This window comes from Phyllobates terribilis, unplaced genomic scaffold (genome assembly GCF_046119375.1).
Source record: "Phyllobates terribilis strain yellow unplaced genomic scaffold, ASM4611937v1 Scaffold_1__5_contigs__length_1240528914, whole genome shotgun sequence".
Taxonomy (NCBI): Eukaryota; Metazoa; Chordata; class Amphibia; order Anura; family Dendrobatidae; genus Phyllobates; species Phyllobates terribilis.
The window spans coordinates 490,333,910-490,350,069 of NW_027362761.1; the positions used below are offsets into that span (position 1 = coordinate 490,333,910).

Below are 16,160 nucleotides of genomic sequence, written 5' to 3' on the forward strand. Positions count from 1 at the left end.
AGCTTATATTTCCTATGGGTAACTACCCTCCTGCTCTCTGGCTGAACCTGAGTCCCCTCCCTGTGCCCCTGTCAGATAATAACTCCAAAACTTCAGATGGGTACATAACTCCTTAATGGACAGTCCTAGGGAGGCAGTTCTGTTGTCATTGGATCAAGCCGGGCCCCTGCTACGTGTGGAGACCAAACACGGCTGTACTATCTGTTTCCTGCAAGCTATTCCACGTATCGCTCTATCCCTTTGGGCTAGAATGGGTCGAGACCAAGGCGGACATTCACCATGTCCTGGGGATCTCGAAAATATACACGATGTGCGGCTAGGACCTTTAGTATTTCAATAACTCGATATTAAATTCCTATGTGTCTGAACAAATCAGACCGCATGGTTTGGATCCACACGGGGTCTTCCTGTAGAAGCTTGCATCTAGCTAGCTGGTGGGGGTTAAATCCCTTGTTTGAAGCTGGCCAGGTGTGTTTTTAAGACTACAGATGCTTACAGGATGATTGTAAGTTGCCATTACATCCATCCATCCTTCACAAGTTTAAAACACAGGGAGTGGAGTGGCGACCAACCCCTCTAGTCCACCTCGCGGGTTGAGACATAAGAACAGGCCGTGGACAGCAAGTTTAAATGAAATGAAACTTCACGTAGCCTGCACTTTGGAAAGGTTTTTCAGCTATCATACAAGTATAAGTTGCTACAAAGGTCAGCAATAACTTCAATTAATAAACTATATTAAAACTGTGTTTACATGTAGCAACCTTGTGCCGCTGGGTCTTTCCATGGTTTCCCTGCACAATCACTTAAACTTGCAGGGAAACCGATGTTTCACCCGCAAGACCATGTGAGCAATTGTAATGGCTGTGTGATTTTGCAGGAGAAACAGCTCTTTCCCTGCAAAATTAAGTGATTGTTCAGAGGAACAGTTTAAGGGTGCAATCATACGGCCATATGACTCGTGCGAGTATCGCATCGCAATCCTCGGATCGGCTGTCGGCTCTCCTGATCTGAGCGTGATAGCTGCATAGAAATACGTGCTGTCACGCTCAGGTCAGGAGAGCCGACGTCCTAACACTGCAGCACAAGAGGGTTGCTGCAGTTTAAAGCCACAGCATGAACGCTGCATGTGAACGCAGCCTTATGGATAAAATTACAAAAACAAACAAACAAAGCACTAAAGGAATTGTGTATTTTGGCTACTGTCTCATTGCAAATAATGACCATGCTACTAACCTCAAGCTCAGAAGAATCGAAAAACTTCTGCGCGTCTTCACATAAACCTGCAGAAACAGCAAATCCATCCAGTGAGAAAATGTGCATGTCAGGCAGGGGATGAGGTCTAAGTAGATCTATACAGTACATACTTTGACCCACTTAATGGTGGAGCCAATCTTAACATGAAAGGGGTTGTTCCCTTTCAATTAAATTTCTCCCCCGACTGTAGTTTGCTATAAAAAATGAACTGCTCCCTACTCAACTTCCCTGGGTCAAACAGCGAGCCTCCGCGACTGTTCTGAGTGTCTGGTATTGACTCAGGCGCAAACGTCCTGTCGACAGCGCGGCAACAAATGGGTGAGCTCAGCAGCTCTAACAGGGCGTTCTTTTGAAATGCTTCCACACATATCATAGTGATTCTGAGATTGATTTTTTTTGTGACGCATTGTACTTAATGTTAGTGGTAAATTTAGATTGATTTTACGTTTAATAAAAATACCTGAAATTTGACAAAAATGTTGAAACATTTGCAATTTTCTAAATATTTACACCTTTAAACCACATATTTTGTTAAGAGGTTTGAAATTTAGACGCATTTTTTCAAGGAAATTTTCAAATTACAGGAAGTCCTCGACTTACGACGTTGATCCGTTCTTAAGCGGCGTCGTAAACCGAATTTCGACGTAAGTCGGATCATAGGTTCATACAGTACTGTACCATAATAATAGTACAGTACTGCAAACACTTAGCCTATCCAAACACCTATCCTAACACAGTACCCTACATAATTGTCAATAAACATAGGTACAGTAAAATATTGTGCAGTACAGTACGTTTAATAATGAAATACTGTACTGCAGTGCTGCAACAGTAATAAACAGTGTACAGTACTATAATAAACAAAGATAACAATTCCAAAGAGAGTCTACCTTTTGTTTGGGAGCCATAATGAAGGGTGTTATGGCATGTAGGAGACTCGTTTTCTTCGTGTAACCGGGTACAGTGTCCAGTACAGTACTGGACTCTATGACTTCCGCCGCACGTGGAATGAGGCGCACGTACAGTTCGACTTACGACGCTAAACCTCGTAAGTAGGAATGAGCGTCGTATAAAGCGTCGTAACCACGAAACGCCGTAACTCGAGACCGTCGTAACCCGAGGACTAACTGTATATTTTTTTCAGAACCCATTTAGTTTTTAAGTGACTTTGGGGGCCTATATTGGATAACCCCCAAAAGAGGTACCATTTTAATAACTACACCCCTCAAATTATTATAAATTGTCAGGAAATTTGCTAATCCTTCAGTTACTTCACAGGAATTAATGTAACGTGGAATGAAAAAGTACATTATTTCCAGTAAAATATTGCCCTTGTCCTAAAGTTCTCATTTTCACAAGAGGTAATAGGAGAAAATGGACCCCATGATTTGTTATGCAACTTCTCTCGAATGTGATAATATCCCATATGTGGTTGAAAACTTCTGGCTGGGCAAACAGGAGGGCTTTTAAGGGAATAAGCGCTATTTGATTTTTTGCAGAGTAAATTTGGTTGGAATAGATTGTGACACCATGTCACTCTTGCAAAGGCTCTGAGGTGCCAAAACATCAAAAACTTCCCCCAAAGGGACCTCATTTTGGAAACTAGACCCCTAAAGGAATTCACTTAGGTTTGTCGTGAATATTTTGAACCCACAGATGCTTAAACAAACTTTTGTTTTTTGGGACATGAAAACAAAGAATTATGTTTTTCCAGTAAAATGTAGTTTTAGCCCCAGATTTGTCATTTTCACAAGATGTAATAGGAAAAAAGGGACGCAGGAATTTATTATGTAGCTTCTCCTGAATGTGGTCACACCCATATGTGGTTGAAAACTAATGTTTGGGCACACGGCAGGACTTGGAAAGGTTGGAGCGCTATATGACTTTTGTAGCACAAATATCTCTGGATAAATTCTGGCCACCGTATTACATTTGCAGAGCCCCCTGGGTGCCAAAACAGTAGAAACCCACCACAAGTTACCCCATTTTGGAAACTAAACCCCTCATGGAGTTCATCTAGGGGTGAGGTGAGCATTTTAACCCATAGGTGCTTCACAGAACTTTATAAGATTAGGCTGTTAAAATGAAAAATTATATTCTATCTTGTAAAATGCTACTTTAGCCTCAAATTTTGGGGAAATAATACAAAACATACCCCACAATTTGTTATGCAAATTCTACCAGTAATACCCCATATGTGGTAAACTACTGTTTGGGCACACAGCAGGGCTCCGAAAGGAAGGAGCAATATTTGGCTTTTGGAATTCACATTTTGCGCCATTAGTAGTGTCCCATAGGTGCCAGAACAGAAAGAAATCTCACAATGTGGCATGTGGATTGCAGAGTGCAGCTTTCACTAGATTTTCTTTGAAGGAAGGGAAAAGGATGAGCCATGTCGCTTTTCCAGAGCCTTTGTGCTACCAGTAATGTAGAAAACCCATATTTTTCCATTTAAATATCATGGACATGTGGTGACTTGATTTTTGCCAGATGAGCTGAAGTTTTTATCGGGATCATTTTGGAGTAACACAAATAGGTGTAGACCAGGTCACCCTGTTTGAGGCTTTCAATGATTCTCAGCACGGAAATGCCACTCCTGCCCCTTGGGGCCAAAGACTGCATAACAGAAATCAGATTTTCCACCCGATTCTTGATTAAAATGTTTGAAAAACTTTTATTTCATATCGTAAAAATTGCCATTCACAATAAATCCAAGCATGATGTAGTTTTCGAGCAAGCTGGAAACTACATCATGATTGGATTTATTGTGAATGGCAATTTTTAAGATATAGAATAAAAGTTTTTCAAACATTTTAATTAAGAATCTGCTGGAAAATCTTCTATTGTTATATCATTTTAGAGTACATAACATTTTTTGACCACTTTTAGGGCTCGGTCCACATTTATCCTGTGCTCTACGCTGAGCACTTACGTCACGGTTTGCATCTAAATCCCCCCAAAATGTGATTAAGACGAAACCTCCAATGGAACCAATCACTATGATGAGGCAGATGGAGTCACTTTGTCTTCTGACTTGCCTCTGTGCCAGTTGTGTCTGTGTTTTTAGGCATGCAGACAATTGTGGTCAGCCACACGTTTGTGCACTACTAAGACATAGGTATCCATGGTTAAAACCACCGATATAGTGACAGTTAGTCAGTTAGCTACTTGCTAACTGTCATAACCATGGATACTTAAGGACCTGCAATACCTGCACATGACGAAAGAGACAAAGCAAATTAGAAAAACTGTACTACTTTTGTAATTGGAGGTATTTGCGAATATAATTATTATTATACCTACTAAATATTGGGATAGGATATTGGAGATGGGAATACCCCTTTAAATGAAAACCCCAAAGTAAGTTTACAGTATAGAGCACAGAATAAATGTGAGCCAAGATTTAAACTAATTTTTTGGAGGGATATTGAACATATAAACAGCAGCTCAAGAATTCTTCATTATTTTTTTTTATGCCACACACCGCGGAGTATAAGAGAATAGATAAATGTATTCCTTGGGTCAGTGTGACTGCCACAATACCAGATTTATATCTTTTTTTACATCTAGATTTTGTAACTTCTGCAAATAAATGTTGCATATTCTTAGAGCTATAACTTTTTTTTGTCGGACAAGGCTGTATTATGAAGGCTTATTTTTGCAGGATGAGCTTAAGTTTTTTATTTTTGTCATTTTGGGATACATAGAGCATTTTATAAGTGCATTTTATTCAGATTTTTTTTGGGTGCTGAATATTTTTTGTTATTTTTTTACACCAATCACTTGAGTGGTAAAAATAATAAGGCCCCCTTCACATGTCTGTATAACATAGGTACCAGAAAAAATGGTACCGGTATCTTCAATGTTTTAGATCAGTGTGCCATCTGTGACCCATCAGTGTGTCATCCATTTTTTTTCCAGTATGGCTGAAGAAAAATCAATTCCAAAGCTTCTCCTATGCTTTGCAATGTTAAATACGTACAGCACACGGACGACACATGGATGCCATTGGTGTGCTGTACGTGTTTTACACGGACCCAAAGACTAGTATTGACCCTTGTCATCCGTGCTGCTAGTAAAAAACAGACATGTCTCTGTGTGATTTGCTCAAACATACGGTCCTTGCAAACACATGGACTTGTATGCAGCACCATATATAATAATGGGTACGTGCAAACACAGACATGTGAAGGGGGCCTAAGGCCTCTTTCACACGTCTTGATATTTCCGGTGCTGGAAAAAACAGTGCCAGAGATATCCATGTCCGTGTGTGGCATACGTGTGGCAACTGTGTATCACACGTACCAGCGCCTGGGAATCAGTGGTACAGTTATTGCTGTTCCCAAGCGCTGGGTGCTGAAGGAATCTCTCATCATTGTCCCCTGCTTGTGCTGAAATCAGCACGAACAAGGGACAATGTTGAGAGTTGTATTCAGGCCCCGCTGTCTACATAATTTTACACTCTAAGAATAAAATAAAAAACACATTATACTCACTTTTACACCTAATTCCCCGAAGACATTGCCCCGTGTAAACAAACCAAAAATAAAAAAAACACAGAATCCCTCACCTGTCCGAAGTTGAAATAATCCAGTGTCCCATGCTGTAATCCATCTGACCGACATTTCTGCATCAGCGTGTGCAGTGGCTTGAAGCGACCACACACTAAGGGGCAGGGGAGAATGACTCGCTGCAGTGAGCGGGCTCCTGAACTGCGCTGAACTCACTGAGCCTAGAGCAGTTCAAGGACCCGCTCGCTGCATCGAATCATTCTCCTCTACTCCTCAGCGTGGGCTGAATACAACTCTCAACACTGTCCCTTGCTCACGCTGATCGCAGCGCGAGCAGGGGACAATGATGAGAGCTGCCTTCAGCACCCAGCGCTTGGGAACAGCGCTAACTGTACCACTGATTCCCAGGCGCTGGTAAGTGTGACACTGATGACACAAGGATGTTATCCATGTGTCATCAGTGTGCATGTGTGTGGGACGTTTTGCGGCCCGTGCTGCGTGCAAAAAACGGACATCTCTGCGTGTCTTGCCCAAGGACACACAGTCCGTGGAAACAGACTGACATGTGCGCAGACCCATTCATTCGAATGGGTCTACGTGTGTGTCTCTGGTACGTGTGGAAATGGTCACCACACATAAAGGAGACACTGACGTGTGAAAGAGGTCTAAGACAGCTTTCTTCAACAGTTCAGTATTACAGACATACAAGTTTTTTTATGCTTTGCTACTTTAAAATTTACACACAATATAATTTGTTTTTGCATGTCCATATTCCAAGAGCTGTAAAAATTTTTGTTTTTTTTGCCGACAGAGCCAAATGAGCGCTTGATTTTTCAGAAATGAGTTGATGTTTCTAGTGATGCAATCTTTTTATATACAACTTTTTAAACAGTTTTTATTCCATTTTTTTGAGTGTCAGTATGATGACAAAGCTACATTTTTGGTATGTTTTTTATTCTTTATGGTGTTCACAGTGTAGAATAAATAATGTAAGTTTTAAAGTTTGGGTCATTCCAGCTGTGTCAATACCAAAACTGTATGTGTTTGGTTTATTTTAGTTTTTTACATAAAAGCTGCATTTTTAGTGGCAAAATGGTTGTTCGCCGTGTTTTTCAAGCATTCTTTCTGTGTCTTTTTCACAAATATTATTGAACTTTTTTTTTTTTTTTTTTTTTTACCTTTTTCTTAGTATCATTTTGAGACCTGAATATTTTTCATTGCTTTGCTAATCTCATATACTACAATACTTCTGTACGGCAGTGCATGACACCTGTCAGTTTAACACTGATACAGCCTGTTAGAACTTGGACTGGGGAGTAGGGAAGCCAAACCTCTGACTCCTCAATTTCCCTGACTTCCGAAGCCAACTCCAACTCCGATTCCACAGCACGGCCCCACTACTGAGCGTGTACATAAAGTGCAGCACAGATTCATCTCAGCTAAAAGCCGAGATACTTAGATCAGGAATAGGACAGACGTTTATAGGACATTTCATAACTTTCCCAAATTCTTATGAAAAACTTACAGCACATACTGCATTGTATTACTGTACCCAATTTATTACATATATTTTAGGAGTCGTTCCATTTTATACCGACTCTACCAAAATGGACACCGACTCCACAGCCCTGGTTAGTACCCTACAATAAAATGGTCCTCTACAGTCATTCTAGTCTGCTTCATTTGTGTCTAAGCTGCAGGTATTGATAGTATATCTAATGGAAATTCAACTGCAGTCATGCAAAGTCCTTAAGCAGATCCCTTTTAGAATAATGCTAGCAGGAAAACGCCCCTACCATCCCAGCCAGTAAATGTTAAAAGGTTATGTAGTTCCGGATGAGAAGGCCTATGACAAATCACTGTAAATCTAGTACAATCTCTAATTCCTACTAGCTGCATTCCCCTATACCATACTTTATAATAGCGGGTGAAATCGGTGGGGCTGCGCTCGCAGTTTACCACCCCACCTCCAGTACACATTCCGGAATAAGCCAAGCACTCACTCTCTGTCCTTTAACCATACCTACAATAAATGTTTACAATAATTACACAACTCCTGGACTAGACCTAATTGTGTGATCAGTACTTAACAGAAAAAAAGAGCGTTTTGTGATCCAAAATTCAGTCAATTAAGCTTCTTAAAGGGAATAAGCCAGACCCAAAAACTGCACAATGACCTTTAAGTCCAGGTTTTCCAGTAATGTTTTATATTGTGTAATATAACTGCACATTTTCGAAAAATGAATTTAAATAAATAAAGCACTCGCTGCATGCTACTGAAGCTGGACTAGATCGGAGATGTGCTTACTTTCTAACATTAGTCTGGGGTTGAGATGAAGCAATTTCACCCCTTGGACATGACTGGCAATCCCCACACTGCCGGCGCCTTCACAGCTTGTGAGGTTAGGAGAGCAGTGATAAAGCAACAGAAATTCCAAGGGCCAAGCAAACTGTGAAGATGCCGGCAGTGTGGGGACTGTCAGTTATTTAATATTAAACAATTACTAGAAAACATAAATAAAAGACTAAAAGGTCATGGACGCAGTTTAGAAACATCGATGGACCTGAGGGGTTCCCATTACCAATGACCCATATGTGTTTTTCTCAAATCTATAAAAACTTCTCTGATTAGAACTGAATTATGTACTTATATATACATATATATATATATATATATATATATATATATATATATATATATATATACTAGATGGTGGCCCGATTCTAATGCATCGGGAATTCTAGAATAGGTATGCGGCCGACGGTGCGCAATTAGCAGAGCGGTGTTTAAATTTTGCGCCAAAATAGCTGATTAGTCGCGTTCGGCAACCGCGACCAATCAGCTAAGCGGTGTTTAAGTTTGGCGGCAATATTGGTGATTGGTCGCGGGCGGCGGCCGCGACCAATCAGCGAACCGTGTTGGTGAGGACTGGAGAGCGTGTTTAAATTTGGCACCAAAATCGCTGATTAGTCACGACCAATCAGCAGAGCGGTGTTTAAATTTGGCGCCAATACTGCTGATTGGTCGAGGCCGCCGGCCGCGACTAATCAGCGACTTTGGGGCCAAATTTAAACCCCGCTCTGCATCGCTCTGCTGATTGGTCGCGGTCGCCGGCCTCGACCAATCAGCAGAGCGTTGTTTAAATTTGGCGCCAATCTGGCTGATTGGTCGCGGATGGCGGCCGCGACCAATCAGCAGAGCGGTGTTTAAATTTGGCGCCGAAATCGCTGATTGGTCGCGGGCGGCGGCCGCGACCAATCGGCGAACCGTGTTAGTGAGGAATGGAGAGCGTGTTTAAATTTGGCACCAAAATCGCTGATTAGTCGCGGCCGGCGACCAATCAGCAGAGCGTTGTTTAAATTTGGCGCCAATCTCGCTGATTGGTCGCGGCCAACGACCGCGATCAATCAGCAGAGCGTTGTTTAAATTTGGCGCCAATCTCGCTGATTGGACGCGTCTGGCGTCCGCGACCAATGAGCAGAGCGTTGTTTAAATTTGGCGCCAAGCTCGCTGATTGGTCGCGGCTGGCGTCCGCGACCAATTAGCACAGCAGTGTTTAAATGTCACGGAAAGATCGGTGATTGGTCACGGCCGCTATTTAAATGTGGCGCCCAAATCGGTGATTGGTCACGGTCAGCGTCCGTGACCAATCAGCACAGCAGTGTTTAAATATGGCGCTAAGATCTGTGATTGGTCGCGGCCGCTATTTAAATGTGGCGCCCAAATCGGTGATTGGTTGCGGGCAGCGGCCGCGACCAAACAGCAGAGCGGTGTTTAACTTTAGCGCCAAGATCACTGATTGGTCTCGTGCGGAGAGCGCGACCAATCAGCGAATCGTATTGGTGAGGAGCGGGGAGCGGAATCGTATTAGTGAGGAATGGGGAGCACCGCTGCCGGTGCGGATACTTCCACTCCGAGAAGCCGGGAGATGAGCGACTGCTCGCAGCAGAAGTATCCCGACCCGCAGCGCCGCTCCCCGGTCCTCCCTTCACACCTTAGCCGCTGATCTCCCCACAGTATCTGCATGGTGTTACAAAGGTCCGGACATTTGTGTTAAAAATCGCTGATTGGTCGCTGGCGCTGCCCGCGACCAATCACCGATCTTGGCTCCACATTTAAACACCGCTGTGCTGATTGGTCGCCAGCGACCAATCAGCGATTTTTAACACAAATGTCCGGATCTTTGTAACACCATGCGGATACTGTGGGGAGATCAGCGGCTAGGGTGTGAAGGGAGGACCAGGGAGCGGCGCTGCGGGTCGGGATACTTCTGCTGCGAGCAGTCGCTCATCTCCCGGCTTCTCGGAGTGGAAGTATCCGCACAGGCAGCGGCGCTCCCCGGTCCTCACTAATACGATTCCGCTCCCCGCTCCTCACCAATACGATTCGCTGATTGGTCGCGCTCCCCGAACGCGACCAATCAGTGATCTTGGCACTAAAGTTAAACACCGCTGTGCTGATTGGTCGCCGACGCTGTGCGCGACCAATCACCGATTTGGGCGGCACATTTAAATAGCGTCCGCGACCAATCAGTACAGCGGTGTTTAAATGTGGAGCCAAGATCGGTGATTGGTCGCGGCTGATATTTAAATTTGGCGCCGAAATCGGTGATTGGTCGCGGGCAGCGCCAGCGACCAATCAGCATTTTTTAACACAAATGTCCGGACCTTTGTAACACCATGCAGATACTGTGGGGACATCAGTGGCTAGGGTGTGAAGGGAGGACAGGGGAGCGGCGCTGCGGGTCCGGATACTTCTGCTCCGAGCGCCCGCTCATGTCCCGGGTTCTCGGAGCGGAAGTATCCGCACAGACAGCGCCGCTGACATCAATGCGGCTAGGGCGTGAAGGGAGGACCGGGGAGCGGCGCTGCGGGTCCAATTGGTCGCGGCCGCTATTTAAATGTGCTGCACAAATCGTTGATTGGTCGCGGACTTGGCCCGCGACCAATCACTGATCTTGCGGCCAAAGTTAAACACTACTGTGCTGATTGGTCGCGGACGCTGCCCGCGACCAATCACCGATTTGGGCGCCAAATTTAAATATCGGCCGCGACCAATCGCCGATATTGGCTCCACATTTAAACACCGCTGTGCTGATTGGTCACGGCCGATATTTGAATTTGGCGACCAAATCGGTGATTGGTCGCGGGCAGCGCCAGCGACCAATCAGCGATTTTTAACACAAATGTCCGGATCTTTGTAACACCATGCGGATACTGTGGGGACATCAGCGGCTAGGGTGCGAAGGGAGGACCGGGGAGCGGCGCTGCGGGTCGGGATACTTCTGCTGCGAGCAGTCGCTCATGTCCCGGCTTCTCGAAGTGGAAGTATCCGCACAGGCAGCGGCGCTCCCCGGTCCTCACTAATACGATTCCGCTCCCCGCTCCTCGCCAATATGATTCGCTGATTGGTCGCGTGCGGAGAGCGCGACCAATCACCGATCTTGGCTCCACATTTAAACACCGCTGTGCTGATTGGTCGCCGACGCTGGGCGCGATCAATCACCGATTTTGGCGCCACATTTAAATAGCGTCCGCGACCAATCCGCACAGCGGTGTTTAAATGTGGAGCCAAGATCGGTGATTGGTCGCGGCCGATATTTGAATGTGGCGCCCAAATCGGTGATTGGTCGCGGGCAGCGTCCACGACCAATCAGCACCGTAGTGTTTAACTTTTGTGGCAAGATCCGTGATTGGTCGTGGGCCAAGACCGCGACCAATCACCGATTTGTGCGGCACTTTTAAATAGCGTCCGCGACCAATTGGATGTCAGCGCCGCTCCCCGGTCCTCCCTTCACACCCTAGCCGCATGGATGTCAGCGGCGCTGCCTGTGCGAATACTTCCGCTCCGAGAACCCGGGACATGAGCGGGCGCTAGCAGCAGAAGTATCCCCACCCGCAGCGCCGCTCCCCGGTCCTCCCTTCACACCCTAGCCGCTGATGTCCCCACAGTATCCGCATGGTGTTACAAAGGTCCAGACATTTGTGTTAAAAATCGCTGATTGGTCGCTGGCGCTGCCCGCGACCAATCACCGATTTGGGCGCCAAATTTAAATATCGGCCGCGACCAATCACCGATCTTGGCTCCACATTTAAACACCGCTGTGCTGATTGGTCGCGGCCGATATTTAAATTTGGCGCCCAAATAGGTGATTGGTCGCGGGCAGCGCCAGCGACCAATCAGCGATTTTTAACACAAATTTCCGGACCTTTGTAACACCATGTGGATACAGTGGGGACATCAGCGGCTAGGGTGTGAAGGGAGGACCGGGGAGCGGCGCTGCGGGTCGGGATACTTCTGCTGCGAGCGCCCGCTCATGTCCCGGGTTCTTGCAGCGGAAGTTTCCGCACAGGCAGCGGCGCTGACATCCAATTGGTCGCGGAAGCTATTTAAAATTGCCGCACAAATCGGTAATTGGTCGCTGTCTTGGCCCGCGACCAATGACTGATCTTGGCGCCAAAGTTAAACACTATTGTGCTGATTGGTCGCGGACGCTGACCGCGACCAATCACCGATTTGGGCACCAAATTTAAATATCGGCCGCGACCAATCACCGATTTGGGCGCCAAATTTAAATATCGGCCGCGACCAATCACCGATCTTGGCTCCACATTTAAACACCGCTGTGGTGATTGGTCGCGGCCGATATTTAAATTTGGCGCCCAAATCGGTGATTGGTCGCGGGCAGCGCCAGCGACCAATCAGCACAGCGGTATTTAAGTTTTGTGCTAAGATCAGTGATTGGTCGGGTCCGAAGACCGCGACCAATCATCGAATCGTCTTGGTGAGGACCGGGGAGCGGCGCTGCCTGTGCGGCTACTTACGCTGCGAGAACCCGGGACATAGCGGGCGCTCGCAGCAGAAGTATCCCGACCCGCAGCGCCGCTCCCCGGTCCTCCCTTCCGCATGGAGGTCAGCGGCGCCGGCGGTCCTTCCGCTGCTACCGGCCGGGAGATGAGCGCATCGCGCTGCTCATCTACCGGCTGCATCTCCGTCCCGCAGATGGGTCCGGCGGTCGGGTTCCTTCTACTGTTGCCGGCCGGGAGATGAGCGCCTCGCGCCGGTCATCTCCCGGCTGCATCGCCGCTCAGCTCCGTCCCGCAGAAGAGCCGCTAACGGCCGCCATCTTTTTTTTAGAAATCCCCCGGCGCTGATTGGCCGCTGCCGGACCAATGAGCGACGCGGGATTTTCTGGACAGACAGACACACAGACAGACAGACAGACGGGATAAGACGATTATATATATATATATAGATATATATCGAAGCTTTCCCTGGCACTACCAACTTACCAAAGGGAAAAGAGCTCCTCATTGAGAAATATGTATGTTACGAAGACATTGTTCGAAACATTTAATGGCTTTTATTATGGATTGATGTCTTACGGTGTACCAGAAGAGCAGCATAGGAAAACGTACAGCCACAGGTCATTTACCCAGCAGCTTTTTATACATGAACAAGAAGGCTGTGAGGATCAAGAGCCTGTCAGAGAAATAGACATAAGTAGCAAAAATCTAATGTTCTTTTGATCGAGAAATTATACATTTTATATTTTTGTTCTGTACTATTACAATGATCAAAAATGTTTGAAAAAAAGATTTGAAAATGTCAAATGCACCTGCGATCAAAAAAATGAAGTGCGGTAACTACAGCTATATTAACTGGGCATACAGTGAGTTCCTTTGGAGAGAGAAATAGTGTAGAAACTAGCCCTTTACAAGATCGTATAGAAAGAGGTTACAGCTGGCAAATTTACTGTACAACTTAATAAAAGTGATCTGTTTAATCCTTTACTGCATACACATATTTGGTATTTCTCTCCATGAATGACCAGATTATTGAAGAATAGTACCTTCAAGATCCATGGAAGGCGGAGAGGGAACACTATCTTTAGGAGGTGGAAGTCTTTCCCAGTTCCTAAAATAATGATACATTATTATGCATTTTTAATCTAAATATTCATTCATTTATTATAAATACTGATATTGTGCTTCCTTATGATCTATAATGCATTACCAGAAGTCATAAAGCCTTATTCTGGCCCTATTGCAAAATAATTATTCAATTTTCATATCAACTTCAGGAAAATAAGCATAGGCATTTGCCTTATTGCAACTATTAAAACAAATGCATTTAGTCAGCTACAATGTGATCAATGAATTTTAGAAATACTGTAATAAAAATAATCAAAGCAAAGTGTATTTTAACAGCTTCTATACTAACTCTATCCAATTCTTTATCTTTCGTAGGGGCAGTCTGGTTAGGGAAACTCCTATTGACTGCTTTGTTAAGACATTTTTAGTCCATAGTGGTAAAAAAAAGTCCTATTTGCTTTGAAGTATACAAGTTAATCTTTTCGTGTAACATAGTGCTCTTTTCCCCTAAAATTCAGAAAAGACTCCTTGATCAATTTATATCAAATGATTACAGACAACCCCAGAAGTATGTAGAAATACCGTATATCAACTGCAAGATTAACGCACTGTATAATTGTTGGATCGTTTAGGAATTTGAAACACGCAGTACTCCCATGTCTAACATGCCTTTTTAATGTGTTTTTGCCTTGGATAAAACACTGATAAGTTATATATTATTTTTTAAATAAACGTAATTATTTTTAAATATATTTTTAGGTGTGCTGGAGCTTCTACTACCTTTTGGATCCTTATAAACTATACAGCACCCAACAAAAACAAAACCTCCTATCACACCATAATACTCAGTGGTGCCAATTCATCAAAGCTTTTCCATTAGAAAAGTGGCGTAAAAGCTTTGAAAAATCGCAAAGTTGCGCAAAAATGTTGCAGCTTTTGGTGCTTTTTAACACAAGATTGAACCAACTTTGTTGAAATGGGTGAAGCTGGGGAGGAGTCTGGCGTGTGCCACACCATATGTCCAATTCATCAAAAAAGACTGGTGTAATGTGCATGTTCCTACCTATAAACCACTTGACATACCCAGTTCTGCTATTTCGCTGGGTATTCCTGCATCAGCTCTGCTTTGGACAATGTGCTCTGCTAAATCAGCCTATGCTGTACAACTCAGCTATTCTTTAGTTCCATCACTGCTACATCAAGCCCTGCTGCACAATTCTGCTTTCCTGTGGTTCAGCACCGCTTTCACGTAATATATTCCAAAAGCTTTTCAGATCTAGTTCTGCTCAACTAGCCATCTGCTTCACCAGTACTCACGGATATAGTCTGCTACACAGGACATCACTAACCCATCTGGGCTGTACCAGTCCTCGTTGATCCACTTCCACTATATTAGTTCAGCATCTCTTCCACAACCATTTTCTCTCCTGCTGCCCCGATGCCACTAGTCTGTGCTACACTAGAACTGCTCATCTGAAACAAGCATTTTGAGGATCCACCTAACAATGTGAAGTATAACATGAAACTAGCAGTCTGGTGAACAAACATGGGCTTGGAAAACGCTATCTAACAGAAAACATAATTCCTAAAATATTTTAAACAATTGTATGCTTCCCACTCTGGGGAATGCCCTTTTCTGTTCCAGCATGATTGTCCCCCAGTGTGTAGAAAGCAAGGTCCATAAACACACTGTTTGACCAATTCAGTTGTGAAGAGACTTGATAGACTTACAGAAACCCTTATTGATAGGGTATAGTGATGATCGAGCGTGTATTGTTAACCTGAGCTTGCTTGCTGAGTATTTGCGGCATGCTGGTCATCTATGTTAGTGTCGCCGCGGCAAGTGTCACGGCTGTTAGACAGCTGTGGCACATGCGGGGATTGCCTGTTTGTTAGGCAATACCTGCATGTGCCACAGCTGTCTAACAGCCATGACACATGCCGCCGCAGCGACACTAACATAGATGCCAAGCACGCCGCAAATACTCGGTGACCACCCAAGCGTGCTCGTCGAAAGGGTTAACAATACATTCTCTATCATCACTAATAGTGTATAACTCGCAATTCTGAAAATAAACTTTTAAGAGCACCTTAAAACAAATAATAATATTTTCCCTTGACAAATTAATTTACTCCCATATTCACTTTTTAGTACCTTAATAAAGACTGAGAAGCCTCCTCCTCTAATAGTGTATCAGAAACCTAGTGAAAACATGAAACAAGTAGAGATGCTGAACAGCCATTATCTTCCATAAGCAACTAATAGTTGATCAGCAATGTACATTCAGACACGCTCACATTATAAAAGTTATAAATGCCACTAAATGCTACTAATAATACCTGTTTTGATGCAGTTTCCATAATTTTGGCCTGTGCAGCTGGGAAAAATTTAGAAGCCAAATATATTTCTGGAGACTGTTCGCCTAAGAGTGAAAAAAGTTATGTTTGCCTCAACTTGCTCAAGACTTTTACAAAGTATATATACAGTATATATAAAGTTACAACTACAGTGAAGGTGAG

The 16,160-nt window shown here is 44.4% G+C and overlaps 1 long non-coding RNA gene across 1 annotated transcript; it reads right to left on the reverse strand.

Moving 5' to 3' along the window:
• Positions 1-1,227: 1,227 nt before the first annotated feature.
• Positions 1,228-15,843, reverse strand: LOC141168077 (uncharacterized). The gene is made up of 3 exons (XR_012251834.1): positions 15,796-15,843; positions 13,619-13,683; positions 1,228-1,280 (listed from the first exon to the last, which is right to left on the reverse strand). It is a non-coding gene; the product is annotated as an uncharacterized lncRNA (long non-coding RNA).
• Positions 15,844-16,160: the final 317 nt, after the last annotated feature.